This window comes from Engraulis encrasicolus, chromosome 16 (genome assembly GCF_034702125.1).
Source record: "Engraulis encrasicolus isolate BLACKSEA-1 chromosome 16, IST_EnEncr_1.0, whole genome shotgun sequence".
NCBI lineage: Eukaryota > Metazoa > Chordata > Actinopteri > Clupeiformes > Engraulidae > Engraulis > Engraulis encrasicolus.
In genome coordinates this window covers 16689125-16703809 of record NC_085872.1, presented here as the reverse complement: position 1 = coordinate 16703809, position 14685 = coordinate 16689125, and positions in this window count along the sequence as shown.

Below are 14685 nucleotides of genomic sequence, written 5' to 3'. Positions count from 1 at the left end.
GTTGAGCGCGACCTCATCTCCACCTCAGGTGCGCATGTTCCCTCCTCTGCATACCGGGGAAACATGCCTGTCGCGTCGCACAGTGGAAGCATTTGGCTCGCATCCGACTGTCGGCTCGTATAGTGTGAGGGCGTGAGTCGTGAGATGTGAACTTTTAAATAGTGAAATTCCATCGTACAGTGTGAGCAGGAGCTTAATACCCACGAGCGAAAATATCGCACAGTGTATGCCCGGCTTTAGTTGCGAGACAGTGTCAGGGAAGGATATTAGCAACATCGCTAGCTACACCTTAACCAAAAGGCATCGTCTCAGTGTAGTTAACAATATAACCAGAACATGTATTTTTTAAGTACTTACCGCGTTCCAACTCCTCCACTCGGTCGGCAGCTTCTCTTAAAAGTTCTGCCACAGACCGTCTTCTTGGCTCCATCGTTTAAAAACACAAATCTGAGGAGATGTAGCTCTGGCTATAGAGTATATCGCTGACAAATCAATACCGATGTTAAAACAAATAAGAGAGGGGTGCCGCCCATATCCATGGGTGTGTCGGCCAATGACAGCCCACCTCATTTGCATACCGAGACAAGAATGAAGACGGAAATAAATACAGCCAGAGATAAATGTAGGAGAAAGAAATGTAAAAAGTCGCGAGAATAAATACATACAGTACGGAAATACAGCGGTAAAAATGTGTAAATATATAGAAAAATGAAAGGAGGAATAAATTAATTTGTGAATTAATAAACCGTAAATAAATGTAATTAGTAAATTAAAAAAGACCCATTTTCCATTTCCATTCGCATAAGTGCATGGATTTTCCATCATTTTTATCATTTATAACTCATATTTCTACAAATATATTTATTTTTAATTAAGTCATTTTTGGCCTTCCATAGGTTGGTCAGTGTGCTGTTCACTAATATAAATATAGGCTACAGGAAGTAAAAATGACAATGTTTATTGGGGTTTTTTACTCTGTGGTCATCTGTACCGTAGTAAGCACTACACCGAAGGCCTAATCATACTGACACCTATCATTATTTTTCAAAAATGTTCAGTCCCCTTCATAGCATAGCTGTTTTGCCTTTATTTGAAAAGGAATGGTCCCGCACACTGACCATTTGGCTGCTATTTGAAGGAGAATTTTAGTAGGCCAACAAAAAGAAAAGAAAATACAGCCATATTTGCCATAATATACTTCTGTGCATAATAAAAATAGGGCTAGGACTTTTCCACTCTTTGAGTAAGTGTTGTCTGATTTTTTCACATAAACTTTGGGGCAAAATGTGCTTTCTTAAAGGTGTTAAAGAAGAAATTCTATCTGGGTGTGTGTTGGTAATATAAACACATTAGATGACAGTTGCTGATTAATTATTTCAGTCATTTCAGTGAGGAAGCAGGTGCAACCACAGTTGTTGTTCACCACAGGCCTACATGTTGATATTAAACTGATAATTATGCACAGGCAGGGTATGTCTTTGATCTTACTGACATTTTTAAAAGTGAGTTTTTGTACAGCTCCTCACTGTGTTTGTATCACTGGGTTTCTCTAATAGCACAGTAGTACTGTGATGTGTCTGCCAGAGTCAGGTCATTGATGTTGAGTTCTGTATATGTGCTGGCCACATTAGAGGTAAATCGTTGGTCAACGCGCTGGTCAAAAGCATTAGTTCCTGGAGCATTTTTCACCAAAAGCCATTGTGGTGCCTGATCAGAATAGTGCCTATACCAGTACAGCCAAGCGTAATTGGTTTGCTCATATATACATTTCAGTGTCACTTTCATTCCCTCTGGTTGACTGACACTTTCAACTTCAGGGTAAATTTTGTCAGCCATTACATCTGCAAAGGAAATCATAGTTTCAAAACAGCACAAACACTTCAATCTATAAATGTAAGATTACATGAACATTAGACCTCATCTCATTTACCATTTGTTATGAAGAGAATGAGGAGTATTGATATGTCCATGTTGCTGCCAGGACTGCTCACTGCTGAATGCTCCAGGTTGGTCAGTGTGCTGCTCACTAATGAGCATAACAGCATTTGCAGCATGCAACAGCAACATTGCATAACAGCATTTGCTAGTGTTATTTCCGTGTTAGTGCAGTGGAAAATTAGGTGTATGCCTGTCAGTTGTGTTTGCTGATCATCCATTGGTATTGCTGTTTTCTGATTTTAAAAAGATTTCATTAGTAGGCCTAATTATTTTCTCATTTATTGACATTTATTTTAATGGTTGTTTTTCTGTTTTGTTGATTATGAGGTCATCTCACATGTAGGTCTCTAAGCACTAGACCGAAGGCTTAGTCATACTGACACTTATAATTATTTTTCAAAAATGTTCAGTCCCCTTCATATAGGAACTGTTTTGTGTTTATTTGGAAAGGAATGGGACAGGACAGTGGGAGTCAGAGATGGGGAAGGATTGGGATATGACCCACACTGGACTTGAACCTGTGGGTAAAGGCCCACATCTGGTATGCATCATTTAGCAAAGTCCACCATAGCAACCCCCGACACCCATGATGTCTAGTCCACCTTTAAGTGATAATGACTGAGGTTTGAGATTACAGTTTTTCTCGATTGCCTACACGCAATTTTCGGAATCGGTCTTCGAATTCTCAAAACTCTACACACAAATCTCCAAACCTCACACACAACGGGCCAAACTCTTCACTACCTCTGAAAAATGCATGTCTTGTCTCAAAACAATGTACTCTCTTCTAAAAACCTAATTTTGTCATCAAATGACACACACAGACAGTCACTACAATACACATTTGCAGACCCATTAAAACACTGTTGGGCACAGGGTAAAACTAATTTCTCCCAGTAACTTGGGCTTTTTTTGTCCTGGATTGCATGGATACTGTGACATAAGTTGGAAAAACTTCATTCCCACAACAAACAAACAGAAACAGAAAGATTTTTATTTCACAAAAATAACACAAAGATAAACCCCACTGCCTATTTGGCAGTACAAAAAACCCATTACATTACTGTATAGCCTATTGCTATGAAAAAAAAACTCTATAATCAACTTGAAACACAGTAGAATACTGAAATATTGCACTAATGTATTGTAAAATATTGGGTAACCACATGAAAGTTATGTCTTGTATAACATATTTTTGAGTTCAAAAACTAAACAAATGGGTTTTCTCCTTGCATCCACTCATTTTTCATCAATATGACATGCAATGTGTGTCCTTATGGGGTGATGATTTCAGATTGTAAACCGGTATGAAGAGAGTCTGCCCATGTGATGAGGAAGTGAACATAGTTGCAGTTGATTGTAGTGTTGTGAATGACAGTGTGTTCCATGAGCAACCCAGTGTTTTTCTTTATGAAAATTGAGTGTAATCCAGAGAATTGTGTGTAATGGTGTGAAAAGAGTGTGTTTTAAAACTGGAATTTGAGTGTTAAGTAGGAATTGTGTTTAGTGTTCAGTGACATTGGTTAGGGGAGTTGGGAAATGGGTGAGATGTTCCGAGAATTGTGTGTGAAGTACCAGAACTTGTGTGGAGGCAATCGAGAAAAACTGTAATGCAAATGGAAAGCATCCGTTGAAAGATGCTGTGTGCTACTTTGGCAGGTGTTGCAAGAGGGCCTCCCTGTGGTTAAAATAGGAATTGCTCTCATGGCAACAATCTTCAAGACCAAGAGAAGGATACCTTCCTAATATTGATTTTATATCTCCAGTAAATTCAGTAAATGATGAAAGTGGGGACATGAAATTCTCTTTTGGGAATTTTGAATTGTTACTGATATTGCACTGCCTGTTTATATTGTAAGGTGTTGACTAAATGTGTTGCTTATTTGTAAGTGTCTTAGCTTGTCTTATGAAATATTGATTAGGATGAAACATCAAATTAGACAGACCCCTTGAAAAAGTGTAGATTTTATCATGTGTTTTAATCTGGGAGGTTTTTGAGGATCTACATCGGCTGTCTCATTTTGTCCCACCATGTAAATACTGAGGAAATGTCGGGGAGGTGAGTTTGGATTCTGGTGATACCATTGCAGAGTAGGTGATGATCCGGAATAGGAATAGCTACATGAAAGAGTCAAATCAGATCCCTTCGGAGCAGTGACTTCTGTTCTGGTTGCATTAATTTGATTTCCATTAATGAGCCCTGTTGAAAAAACAAGCGTTCTTACTAAAAATCCTTATTAAACTTGTGTCAATATTCAGTATGTTGTGGTGCCAGCTTACCTGCATTAAATGTGTCTATAAGAAAATAGAATGGGAAACAATTACCTGCAGTAGCTGTGAAAACCGCTAAAAAGAGCAACATCTTCGGCAACAATGATTATGAAACAAATCCAGTTGAGAGTATGGAGCTGAAGTCATATCACTTCAAACTGTCATGTCTTCTCATGTGAATAAGGGGGGTGTACTGTATGCAGGCTATAGCTCCTCCTCTTTAACTTGTTTTTGTTCAATTTTTATGGGTTTCTCATATTATTTTGAATCTGTCCCCTTTCAAATCAACATCAACAAATCATAAATATGAAAATATTTTATGATAAGTTAAAAATCTACAGGAACAATAGGAGTACATGGACTTACCATTTTTGGAAGATGAACTAAAATGTCACAGGTCCAGTGGATCATTTGAATTGCATTAAATTGACTTCCTTTTCATATCTCTAAACACAAAAGAGATTGATGAACATTTCTTATATAGCAGTAGCTTGTCATGTCAGTTGTTCCCAGAGGTTTTTGTATGGCAGTGAGTGTGGTTTTGTCACTGTGGGCTGCATGGCACAGTAGTAGACAGCAGAGTCGTGAGTTTTGGCAGAGCTGATGGTAAGGAAGATTTGATTTCTCTCCTTGTTCAGTATTCCAGACAGACGAGGATCAGAGCTGAACGGCTGAGCTTCATCAGGGCTATACACACTCATGAGGTACTCTGGCTTGGATTGTGGATACTGCCGATACCACATCAGAACGTTAGCTGAGGAGTAGTTGCAGGACAAGGTTGGTGTATCACCCTCCACTATCGTCATCTCATCACCATTTGAAGTGATCACATTTGCAGAAGTCCAGCCTTAAATAAGTTTGGGGGGAAAGGCAATAGCACATTTTGGTTAGTACGTAATAATAATGCACATAGTACATGTAACTTGTCCTGTAGAAAACATGTATAAAATTGAAATGCAATAAATGCCTATTACTCTTTAAAAAGAGGGGGAAATAAAACAGGTTTACCAGCTAAGGTTGTTAAAAGTAATCCAGTATAGAGAAACATTGTAGCAGACTGAAGAATGTGACTGTGAAGAATGAACTTCTTTTCACACCCACATCTCGGTGACTGTTGAAGTAACCCCTCCCTGTATGTGAGGCAATACAGCTGCTGCTCTCTCTGTTTCTAAAGGCCGAATGCAGTACATGTAATATGGTCGATAAAACATGTCAATCAAATACTTTCTCCAAAATACTTTCACATGCATTTTCCTCTTCTTAGAATGAGCTGATCGTGTTAGCTTATGATTTCAAATAGTAAGATCCCAGATGTCATATAGGCTTTAATATTGCTAATATTGTTTAGCAATATTTTCCTAAAGTGTATAGGCCTAGTTTATAATGGCTATATCACACTGAGTTTCCGGTATGTATAGGGCAATCAACGGTAGATAAGAATGGATCATATGGTCAGTATTCCTGACAATGAAATATTCTTAAGGCTCAAAGTGAATGAATGAAGAAATGTTTATTTTAGTTGTTGTCGAAGCAGTATAGACCAAAATGACAAAATGGAAAAAAAACTGTACAATTGAGCCCCTATAATTGTCATTATTAATTAGTAAAAAAATGTTTTAGTTTAGTTGGTGTCGAAGCATTATCTGTTACACTTCTAGCAGAGCACTAATGCAGGAGACAAAAGATCAGGTCAATGTTTTGGATTTATTTTTTCACAGATCTTCAGATAATCATCAGGTAAGTATTCACAACATCAATCTTATTCACAGGTCTTCAAGGGTAACAAAGGTAGGATTTCAAACATAAATCTTCATCCACACAGGGTTGTACGTAATAAAGAACTAAGGTTTGTTTTCTTTTTCAGGATTCAAAACAAAAAGTCATCCAAAATAGAACAAAGGAGAATTCTTACGACCAGGGTGAGTTCAAATGGCAAAGTTCACAACAGAAAGTTCATCAGAGGCAAAGGCACCGTCTGTCCAGGGAGTTCAGAGTCAGGGCATTTCTCAAAACCTAGTCTGCACACTTCCAAGTGTGCTCAGCCTAATTAGTCACGCCCAGTGATTGGATACTCCATAGAGTTCACCAAAGAGTATCCAATCACTGTGCGTGACTAATTAGGCTGAGCACACTTGGAAGTGTGCAGACAGGGGCTATGTCTCAAATCACACACTTGTGCACTTCGGGCACTGTTTTTCAGTGCTTAGGGTGCTCACGCTGAAAATTTCAGTTGAGCCAGTGCACTGAAAGTGCAAGGATGATCCCCTAACAATGGCGGAAAAATGCAGTGCTTGAATGATGGGCTGAATCTCAAATGGTGCACTTGTGCACTTTAGTGTTCATGTTTCAGTGCGCATGCCGTATTAGTTACGCACTGAAACATAGTGCCCGAAGTGCACAAGTGCACCATTTGAGATCCAGCCATGGACACTGCACGCACTAAACGGCGGCCATGTTGACAATGACACAGAGGAAATGTGACATTCAGTTCAGTAGAAGAGTTTGGTCAACAGTCTCCTAATTCTGTAAGTAATGTTGATGGGACACCAATCTTTTCATGCCAGCCAAAGTATTGTATGTGTGATTGCTGTTCTTTGGTGTGAAGGAAATGGAAATACAAGCACCAGATGCTGTGCATTGTAAACAGTAATGCTAATGCCATGCTCAGCCATCACTTCCAGCGAGGGCACAGTGCATAGTGCTCAAATTTTTCCACAACGCTATGCACTAAAGACCTCAGTGCACTGTGTGCACTGTGCACTGACTGTCAGTGCACTGACACAAGTGCGTGATTTGAGACATAGCCAGGGTTTTGAGAAATACCCTATGTTGGCAACACAGAGGTAGAAAAGAACACTAGAGGTGACCCCACCCCCTTTTTACGGAAATCTGTAGCGGCCATTATCTGTAGGTAGATCAGAGAAATGGAAATTAATGGAGAAGGAGGCTCACCTCTGTCAAAAATGGCTTAATCATGTGAAAATGTCCATCAACACACTATACAAGGACAATAGTTGAAGTGTGCTGCTAACTGTGTATCTAAAATATATAATTAGATTTTTAAATGAATTTTATCGACACATATGATTTAAGTAGATATTTAGCCTGACATTTCAAATCTGGTCTTTGATTAATGTGTTACTTCATATTCACACAGTTTTAGTCATTTTTTTGACAGGGGTGGGCGTGTTCTTCATTGACTTGTATTGACTGAAGGTGCCTACACTACCTACGGAAGTTGGGAAGCTCCATGTGCCATTTCCCAGTGCTGTCGCAAATTGCCGTGTCACCTCTAGTGTTATTTTCTACCTCTATGGTTGGCAAGGAATCCTCATGACCGAGCAAGGTCAAAATGAAAGTCAAGGGCTTAAGTAAAGCCAGTACCATGAGCTGGAGAATGGGCTGCAGGTGATTCCACTGATCACCTGCTGCGGGGTCTCCCAGGGTGCTTGGCAGGGTCAGGGCCCGGCCTAGGTGTCTGGGGTTTCCCAGGCCGATTGCCTGGGGCTGATTGACTGGCGGCATCTCCTGGCAGGTCGGGGCATGACATTATCCAGACCCAAATGTGTACAATGTGTAGCAGAGTGGAAGTTAGTGATTAATTATCAGTTTTAAATACCAAATTTTGGTTGCAGTACCCGACTACGCCACTAGAGTGAGGTGGAGCCCCACTCTAGGAAGTGAAGATTATTCACTACCGTTAAGACACCCAGGTTCGTTAAGAACAACAGAGACGGAGAAAGGCGAACCATTCCATTCTTGTTTTATTAATACACAATTTTCTTATTGAAATTAAAAGTAGTATTTACAATGGCCAACTGAGGCTGTTCACAGGAACCTGAATAGACAACGCCAGACAAGGACTCTCCCCGACCCAACCTGAGCTTCAATACTTAGGCTACATGCATTATGACAATTGCACGGCAAACAAAGGTTAGTGATAGACATGCAGGAGAAGAACATGCACACAATTATTTACACTTGGTAGAGACCACGGTTAGTATTTACACAGCAAACGTGAAGCTATGGAGTAGGCTAGGGTGGCCCAGACGAGCTAGTCCAATTACTGTAATGTGCACAACTCCAGAAAATAAATACAAAAGGGGAACAAATAAACTCATCAAACGAGCACAAATAAAACAGAAACGAAGTGCACACACATGCATACGCGCAGTCACCGCTCACAGGAGCACCAATTGCCACTGCTCCCAGACGCACCACACACACGCACATACACACCACACTCGCTCGTCACAGTCGCGCTCCTGTACACGCGCCCTCGGCGCGCGTCATCAGCCAGGACTCTCTCCAAACAAAGCAGCAACTCGGACCAGCAGACGGCCCCACGGCTAGCAATCTGCAGGCTACCGACTGATGAGAAACAGATAAATCAATCTGCAGCACAACGGGCGCGTCACGACACTCCAATACCCGTACCGAGGACACGACAGTCCGTGAACGAATGCCCACGATCTAGTTGGGACTAGTTACACTTCACGCGAGCAGCCAATTCTCCGTGAAGTACCAATTTGGAGACTTAAGTTCAGGCTTACGAAACCCCCTAACGCACGCAAATATGCCACCAGCAAACATATCTGCTGCCTCCTGCAGTAGCAGGTGCCAATGCCTTTTTAAAGACACTCAGACATGTGGCAATTGGTGGTGCCCACAATCACATGACACCAATTCACCAGCGACTACTGCTATGGCTTAAAGGCGCACGACATTCAACATGCTACAAATGCAACAACAACATCAACAACAACAACAAAAATCTATAGGCTACAATTGACCGATATAATTTCCCATCCTATGTAGGAGTGCATCTCAAGACCCCTGCACACAAATCTCAGGTTTTTGTACCATGGTGTGTTTGACTCTTGTCACTGTGGGCCTCAGAGCACAGTAGTACACAGCAGAGTCAGACACCTGCAGATCCTGGATGGTCAGAGGAACTGGAGAAGTTTAGCTTTGAGTGAAATCTCCCAATGAACTCGGTAACATCATATTTAGTCCTCATCAGTAAATATTCTGGAGAGCTGTCTTTTTGTTTCTTGTACCAGAACATGTACGGATTTGAATCAGATGTGTTATATGTGCAGGGCAATGTCAATGATTCTCCTTCAGATCTGATGATTTGGGATTCAGGTTGATGAACTTCATCTGCTGCTTTCACTCTGTATGCTGTAAAGATAACCAACACATTGAAAACAATTAACATCAGAGGTACAGACATAATTGCAATGTAAGACAAAACTTGCGTGCCACAAGAAAAATATATTTCAATAGAAATATTTTACCTGAGTAGCATGACAGAAAAACAAAAAATATCTGTAAGCCATACATCAGGATTTTGTCAATAAAATGGTAAACTTGGTAGATGTCTTGGGAGCAACAATAGTGTAGCTCCCCCTGTTGTCATAAAATGTAACTCAGTATACTCTATTTGGAGGTATTGTCTTAAAGCTGTGGCCTAGTGGTTAGGGAGTTGGCTTTTTAAACAGGGGGTGTTGGTTCGAATTCCCCTTGACCTCTCCCTGCATCTCCATCCATGGCTGAAGTGCCCTTGAGCAAGGCGCCTAACCCCACATCGCCCCAGGGACTGTAACCAATGCTCTCTAATATCTGTAAGTCTTTTTGAATAAAAACGTCAGCTAAGTGTAATGTAATGTAATGTAATGTAAAAGCCTGATGTTTCAACTTCATTTCAGTCCAGATGCTAGCATATTTGATTATCTCACCCCTACCTTTTTAGTGATATACTGTATGGCTTGTAACTTGTAATGACAACATTTCAATTAAAATCAACTGAAGATGGTATATGAAAAGTAGGAAAAGAAGAGCACTCACTACACAATGTCTTCATAGTGTTTGTCAAAATATTTATTAAGAATGGGAGGCTTCTGAAAAAGAGAAAATGCTTTTCACATGAACATTTCAACAAAGTGTTTTCAAAACATCATTCTCACAGTGGACATAATGGAAATTCAAACATGAGGTAAGTCAGTGATGGGACTTACATACAAAAGCAGCAATGGATTCCTTCTTATTTAAAAAAATAATAAGAAGAAGACGTCAGTACATGTGAATAGAGAAATGCTTGAGGAGTGTAAGGAAAGGAGTAAGTCAGGCTGAGTTTTTGTATGAGTGTTGAGTGTGTTGAGATCACTGTGGGCCTCAGAGCACAGTAGTACACAGCAGAGTCAGACACCTGCAGATCCTGGATGGTCAGAGGAACAGAGCTGGAGTTTTTCAGCTCAGCGTACAGTCTTGATTTGGACTCCCCAGTTTCAGAAGATCGATATATTGTCAGTATGAATCTCGGAAAGTCATTAGGCTTTTGCTGGTACCAGAAAAGATAAGGGTAGGAATCAGATGTTTTGAATGTGCAATCCAGAGTTATTCTTTCCCCCTCAAAGGCCACTTTCACTGTTTCTGACTGATGAACAGTGTCCTGCGAACTGCAGTCTGAAAATTGGAAAACACAATGACGCTTGCATAATTGAACACACAAGCAAACAATATCTTCCCGTTGTAACAGTTCTATATGTGTATACATAGTGTTACAAATATGTACAAGGAAAGTAAAACGTGCAGCGAAGTTAGAGTTTTCCGCATAGGTGTGCACTGATCGGGACTGGTGCTAAAGTACCTGCCCTTTTGCCCCACTGTAGTGTTCATAGTAAAAAAAAATGAGACACATTAGGTTACACATAACTTACCAGAAACACAGACACAGAGCAGGAGTAACTGCCATACCCAGGATGCCATGCTTGTGCAGTGAGCAGCTTCACAGTCTTTAATTCAACCTCAGTGAGGAGGAGTGTTCCTTTTCCTCAATTGGCTGTGTGGGTGGTGCCATTGCTGTAGGAGCGTAGTATATCCAGCACTGAAACATCCTTTTAAAAAATATATTTTTTAAGCGCGCTGCGCCACAGCGCCCCCCAACTCCGAAACATCCTGAAACGAATCTGAAACTCATTTGAAGTGCAGGTGAGTATTTATTGACTATGTCATTTGTGGTTTTAAACAGAGCTGTATTAAGCAGAAATACTGTAGAAGTACTCTTACAGATGTAATTACAACACTATGTTATTACAAGGTTGAAACCATGTAATATCATACCACTAGTGGTGTAATTACATTTGTTAGAGTAGGCTAGCCTACTTCTACTTCTACTTTATACAACTCTGGTTTTAAACAACTATACATAATTTTTATTTGTTTTTTATGGTAATTGTCCACGGCATCTAACAAATAAATATCTCTGAATCATTGGTCATTTAAGACACGCTCGTTATCTTGCTTCTGAGATATGCCACTACCATGAGACTGTGTGCAGTATAGTGGTGTCAACATATAATCATTAATCGATTCAGCAATGCATCCCAATGCGGGGTCAGACAATTCAATAATCGATTCGGCAAATGCTATAATCGACGCAGCATTTATTTATTTTTTACTTCCATGGGAATTTCCGGAGCAAATGAACTTCACATTAAATTAAAGTACAGTCGGTCCCCCTACAATGCACACCCTTTACCGAGGTAATGCCACGTCATCCACCTCGGTACATACCGGGCCTAGCTGCAGTGTACCCAAACAACCACCGGGTGGCACTTGGGAGCGCTTGCTATACGCTTTACCACGTGGTAGTCTCTCTCGCTCGCTCGCGCTCTCTCTCTCTCTCTCTCTCTCTCTCTCTCTCTCTCTCTCTCTCTCTCTCTCACTCATACACACACACACACTTTCTCTTGCATACACACAATACACATTCAAGCGCAAATGGGTAGGCAACATTTATTACCATATGGAATATTTTAGATGATGTTGACGGCATATTAATTATGCTCATATTCACCCGCACGCACCGATTCAGCGGATAACAACATGCCTAATTAAATTATGTGAGAACACCTCCAGGAAGTAGGAAGAGCCATGAAAAGAATAAATAGCCTAATGAATTTTCTTTTTATTTATTTTTTAATGATGATCGGATGAATTGCCATTAATGTGCAAGCTCTGACAAAATGTGTAAGCTTAGACCTAAATTGAGTGTAGCCACAAGTACCGATTCTCGCATTGCAAGATTTGAAACGTCTAATATTGCAACTTCAAACTTATTTTCTGGATGTGGATACTTTTTTCGTTTGGTAAAAATGACGGAGAGTGCAATAGGCGGCCTAAACCTCACCGCAGTAACCTACAGCGCCGCGTTTAAGCGTTTAAGCGTTTAAGCGTTGGCTATTTATCTTACATCGCCAACAGCTGGGGCGATAACCTAACCTACACTTCCCTAATGAATTTAATGTTGTCACATTGGCAAAAAAATAGCAAGCGATTGAAAGCCTATTGCTGTTTTCGTGCTCAAATTAAGTGACACAACAAAGAGGTTTAGGGGACACCACAGTTAAGACACAAAAGTTTGGGAAACACTGGCCTACAGCTTACCTATTGCAGCGCTCCCGTGTGAGCTTGGACGTCCAAAATGTTTATTACCATATGGAATATTTTAGACGATGCTGACGGCATATTAATATATGCTCATATTCACCAGCACGCACCGATTCAGCGGATAACAACATGCCTATAAATTGTGTGAGAACACCTCCAGGAAGTAGGAAGAGTCATAAAAAGAATAGCCTAAATAACGTAATGAATTTTCTTTTCTTTTTAAAAAAAAAAAAAAATTATGATCGGATGAATTGCCATTAATGTGCAAGCTCTGACAAAATGTAAACTGAGTGTAGCCAGAAGCCATACCGATTCTCGCATCGCAAGATTTGAAACGTCTAATATTGCAACTTCAGACTTGTTTTCTGGATGTGGATACTTTTTTCGTTTGGTAAAAATTACTGAGAGTGCAATACACCTCACCGCAACCTAACAGCGCTTCGTTTGAGCGTGTAAGCGTTGGCTATTTATCTCACATCGCCAACAGCTGGGGCGATAACCTAACCTACACTTCCCTAATGAATTTAATGTTGTCACATTGGCAAAAATTAGCAAGCGACTGATAGGCCTATTGCTGTTTTCGTGCTCAAATTAAGTGTAACCAACTGTCGGGTTATGTGTCGCAGGTGAGAAAGTGCGCATTTTTCCAGCGACACCTCTCCTTGTTACCAAATACCCTGGAGAGTACTGTACACCACAAATACGCCAAGACACAAATATTGAGTTTTAAAATAATATTTATTAACTAACAGAAATCTAAAAGAGTCCCGGGGCACCCCAAATCTATACAAGTCCGAAATTCCAAACCCAGTCCCATGTCCATTTCCTTGGAGATCCCCCCCACAGTCATCAGTGCCGAAGGAGGCGGAGGAGCGGTGGCCAGGTGTCCATCCATTGCGAGCACGGCCGTAAAGTATAGCCTACCCCCGCAGCCCCCGCGGTGCGGGGGGGCCCTGCTCGGGTGGGGGCCCCTGGCTGGGGGGGGAGTAGTTCCGAAGACATTTAAGGCGGGCCACCCCTTACGCGAGACAGGGCCATATCTGTGTCGTCAACACTGAGCTGATGCGCTGTGTGTGAATCAACGCTCTCTGACATGTTCTCTGTGATTTAACTTATAATTGTAAACTCCGTTAAATAAACGGCCCGCTCACACAACCTCCTCAAAAAACACTCAATTTCGCTAATTGTCCGCGAGCGCAGTAGGGTGGGATATACATTGCACAAGTTAATCAATTTAAGATACAGAGAACAGCGTGCGTCTTTTCCCTCAAACGCAGCTCTGTCGTAACATCGTAGCATAGCCCTACTGAGACCACACGCTGGTTTTTATAGGGTGGAGACTCAAGAACAAGTCAGCAAAGAGAAACTACCAACCGGTGCGTTGCTGCACAGCTGATTCGGCAACGTCTTCTGCCTCGTAATATCCTCACGTTTCTTCATAAACGTGCGATTCAAAGGTTACAAAAAATAGGCTACATTTTTATAGACTTTGGCTATAGGCTAAGCCGACTCCTCTACCTGTTTGAATTAGTGCAGCCTTACAGGGAGGACGTTAATTTGGCATAGGTCAACTGCAAGAGACTACTAATTTGTGACTTGACGTGATGTGTGAATAATATAGGCTACGATATGCAACAGGCATATTTAGCCGCACTCAGTCATTCATTGGGTTAATGTCCCGACCCTGTGTATCCGCGTGCATGCATGGGGTGGGGAAAAATACATCAAGCGTGCCATCACCACCCATCCCCCCCGGACCCACGAAACCCACTGAAGATCCAAGTAATTGTAGTATGTCAGTATTTTAGTGTGTGCCCAGGTAGTTGAATTCCTGGCATGGCCTGGTTATCTCAATAGTGCCAAGAAGATGTTTGCCCTCAGGCTAGTCTGTTCATAAAGCGCATGTTCGGTTTGCTGTAATAGGCTACGATCAGTAAGCCTCAACTTGTCTGTCGTGTCTTTTCCATCTTTCGATAGCCCATTTTGTAAAATAGGCCCACGTTAAAGCCTAAATACGATAAT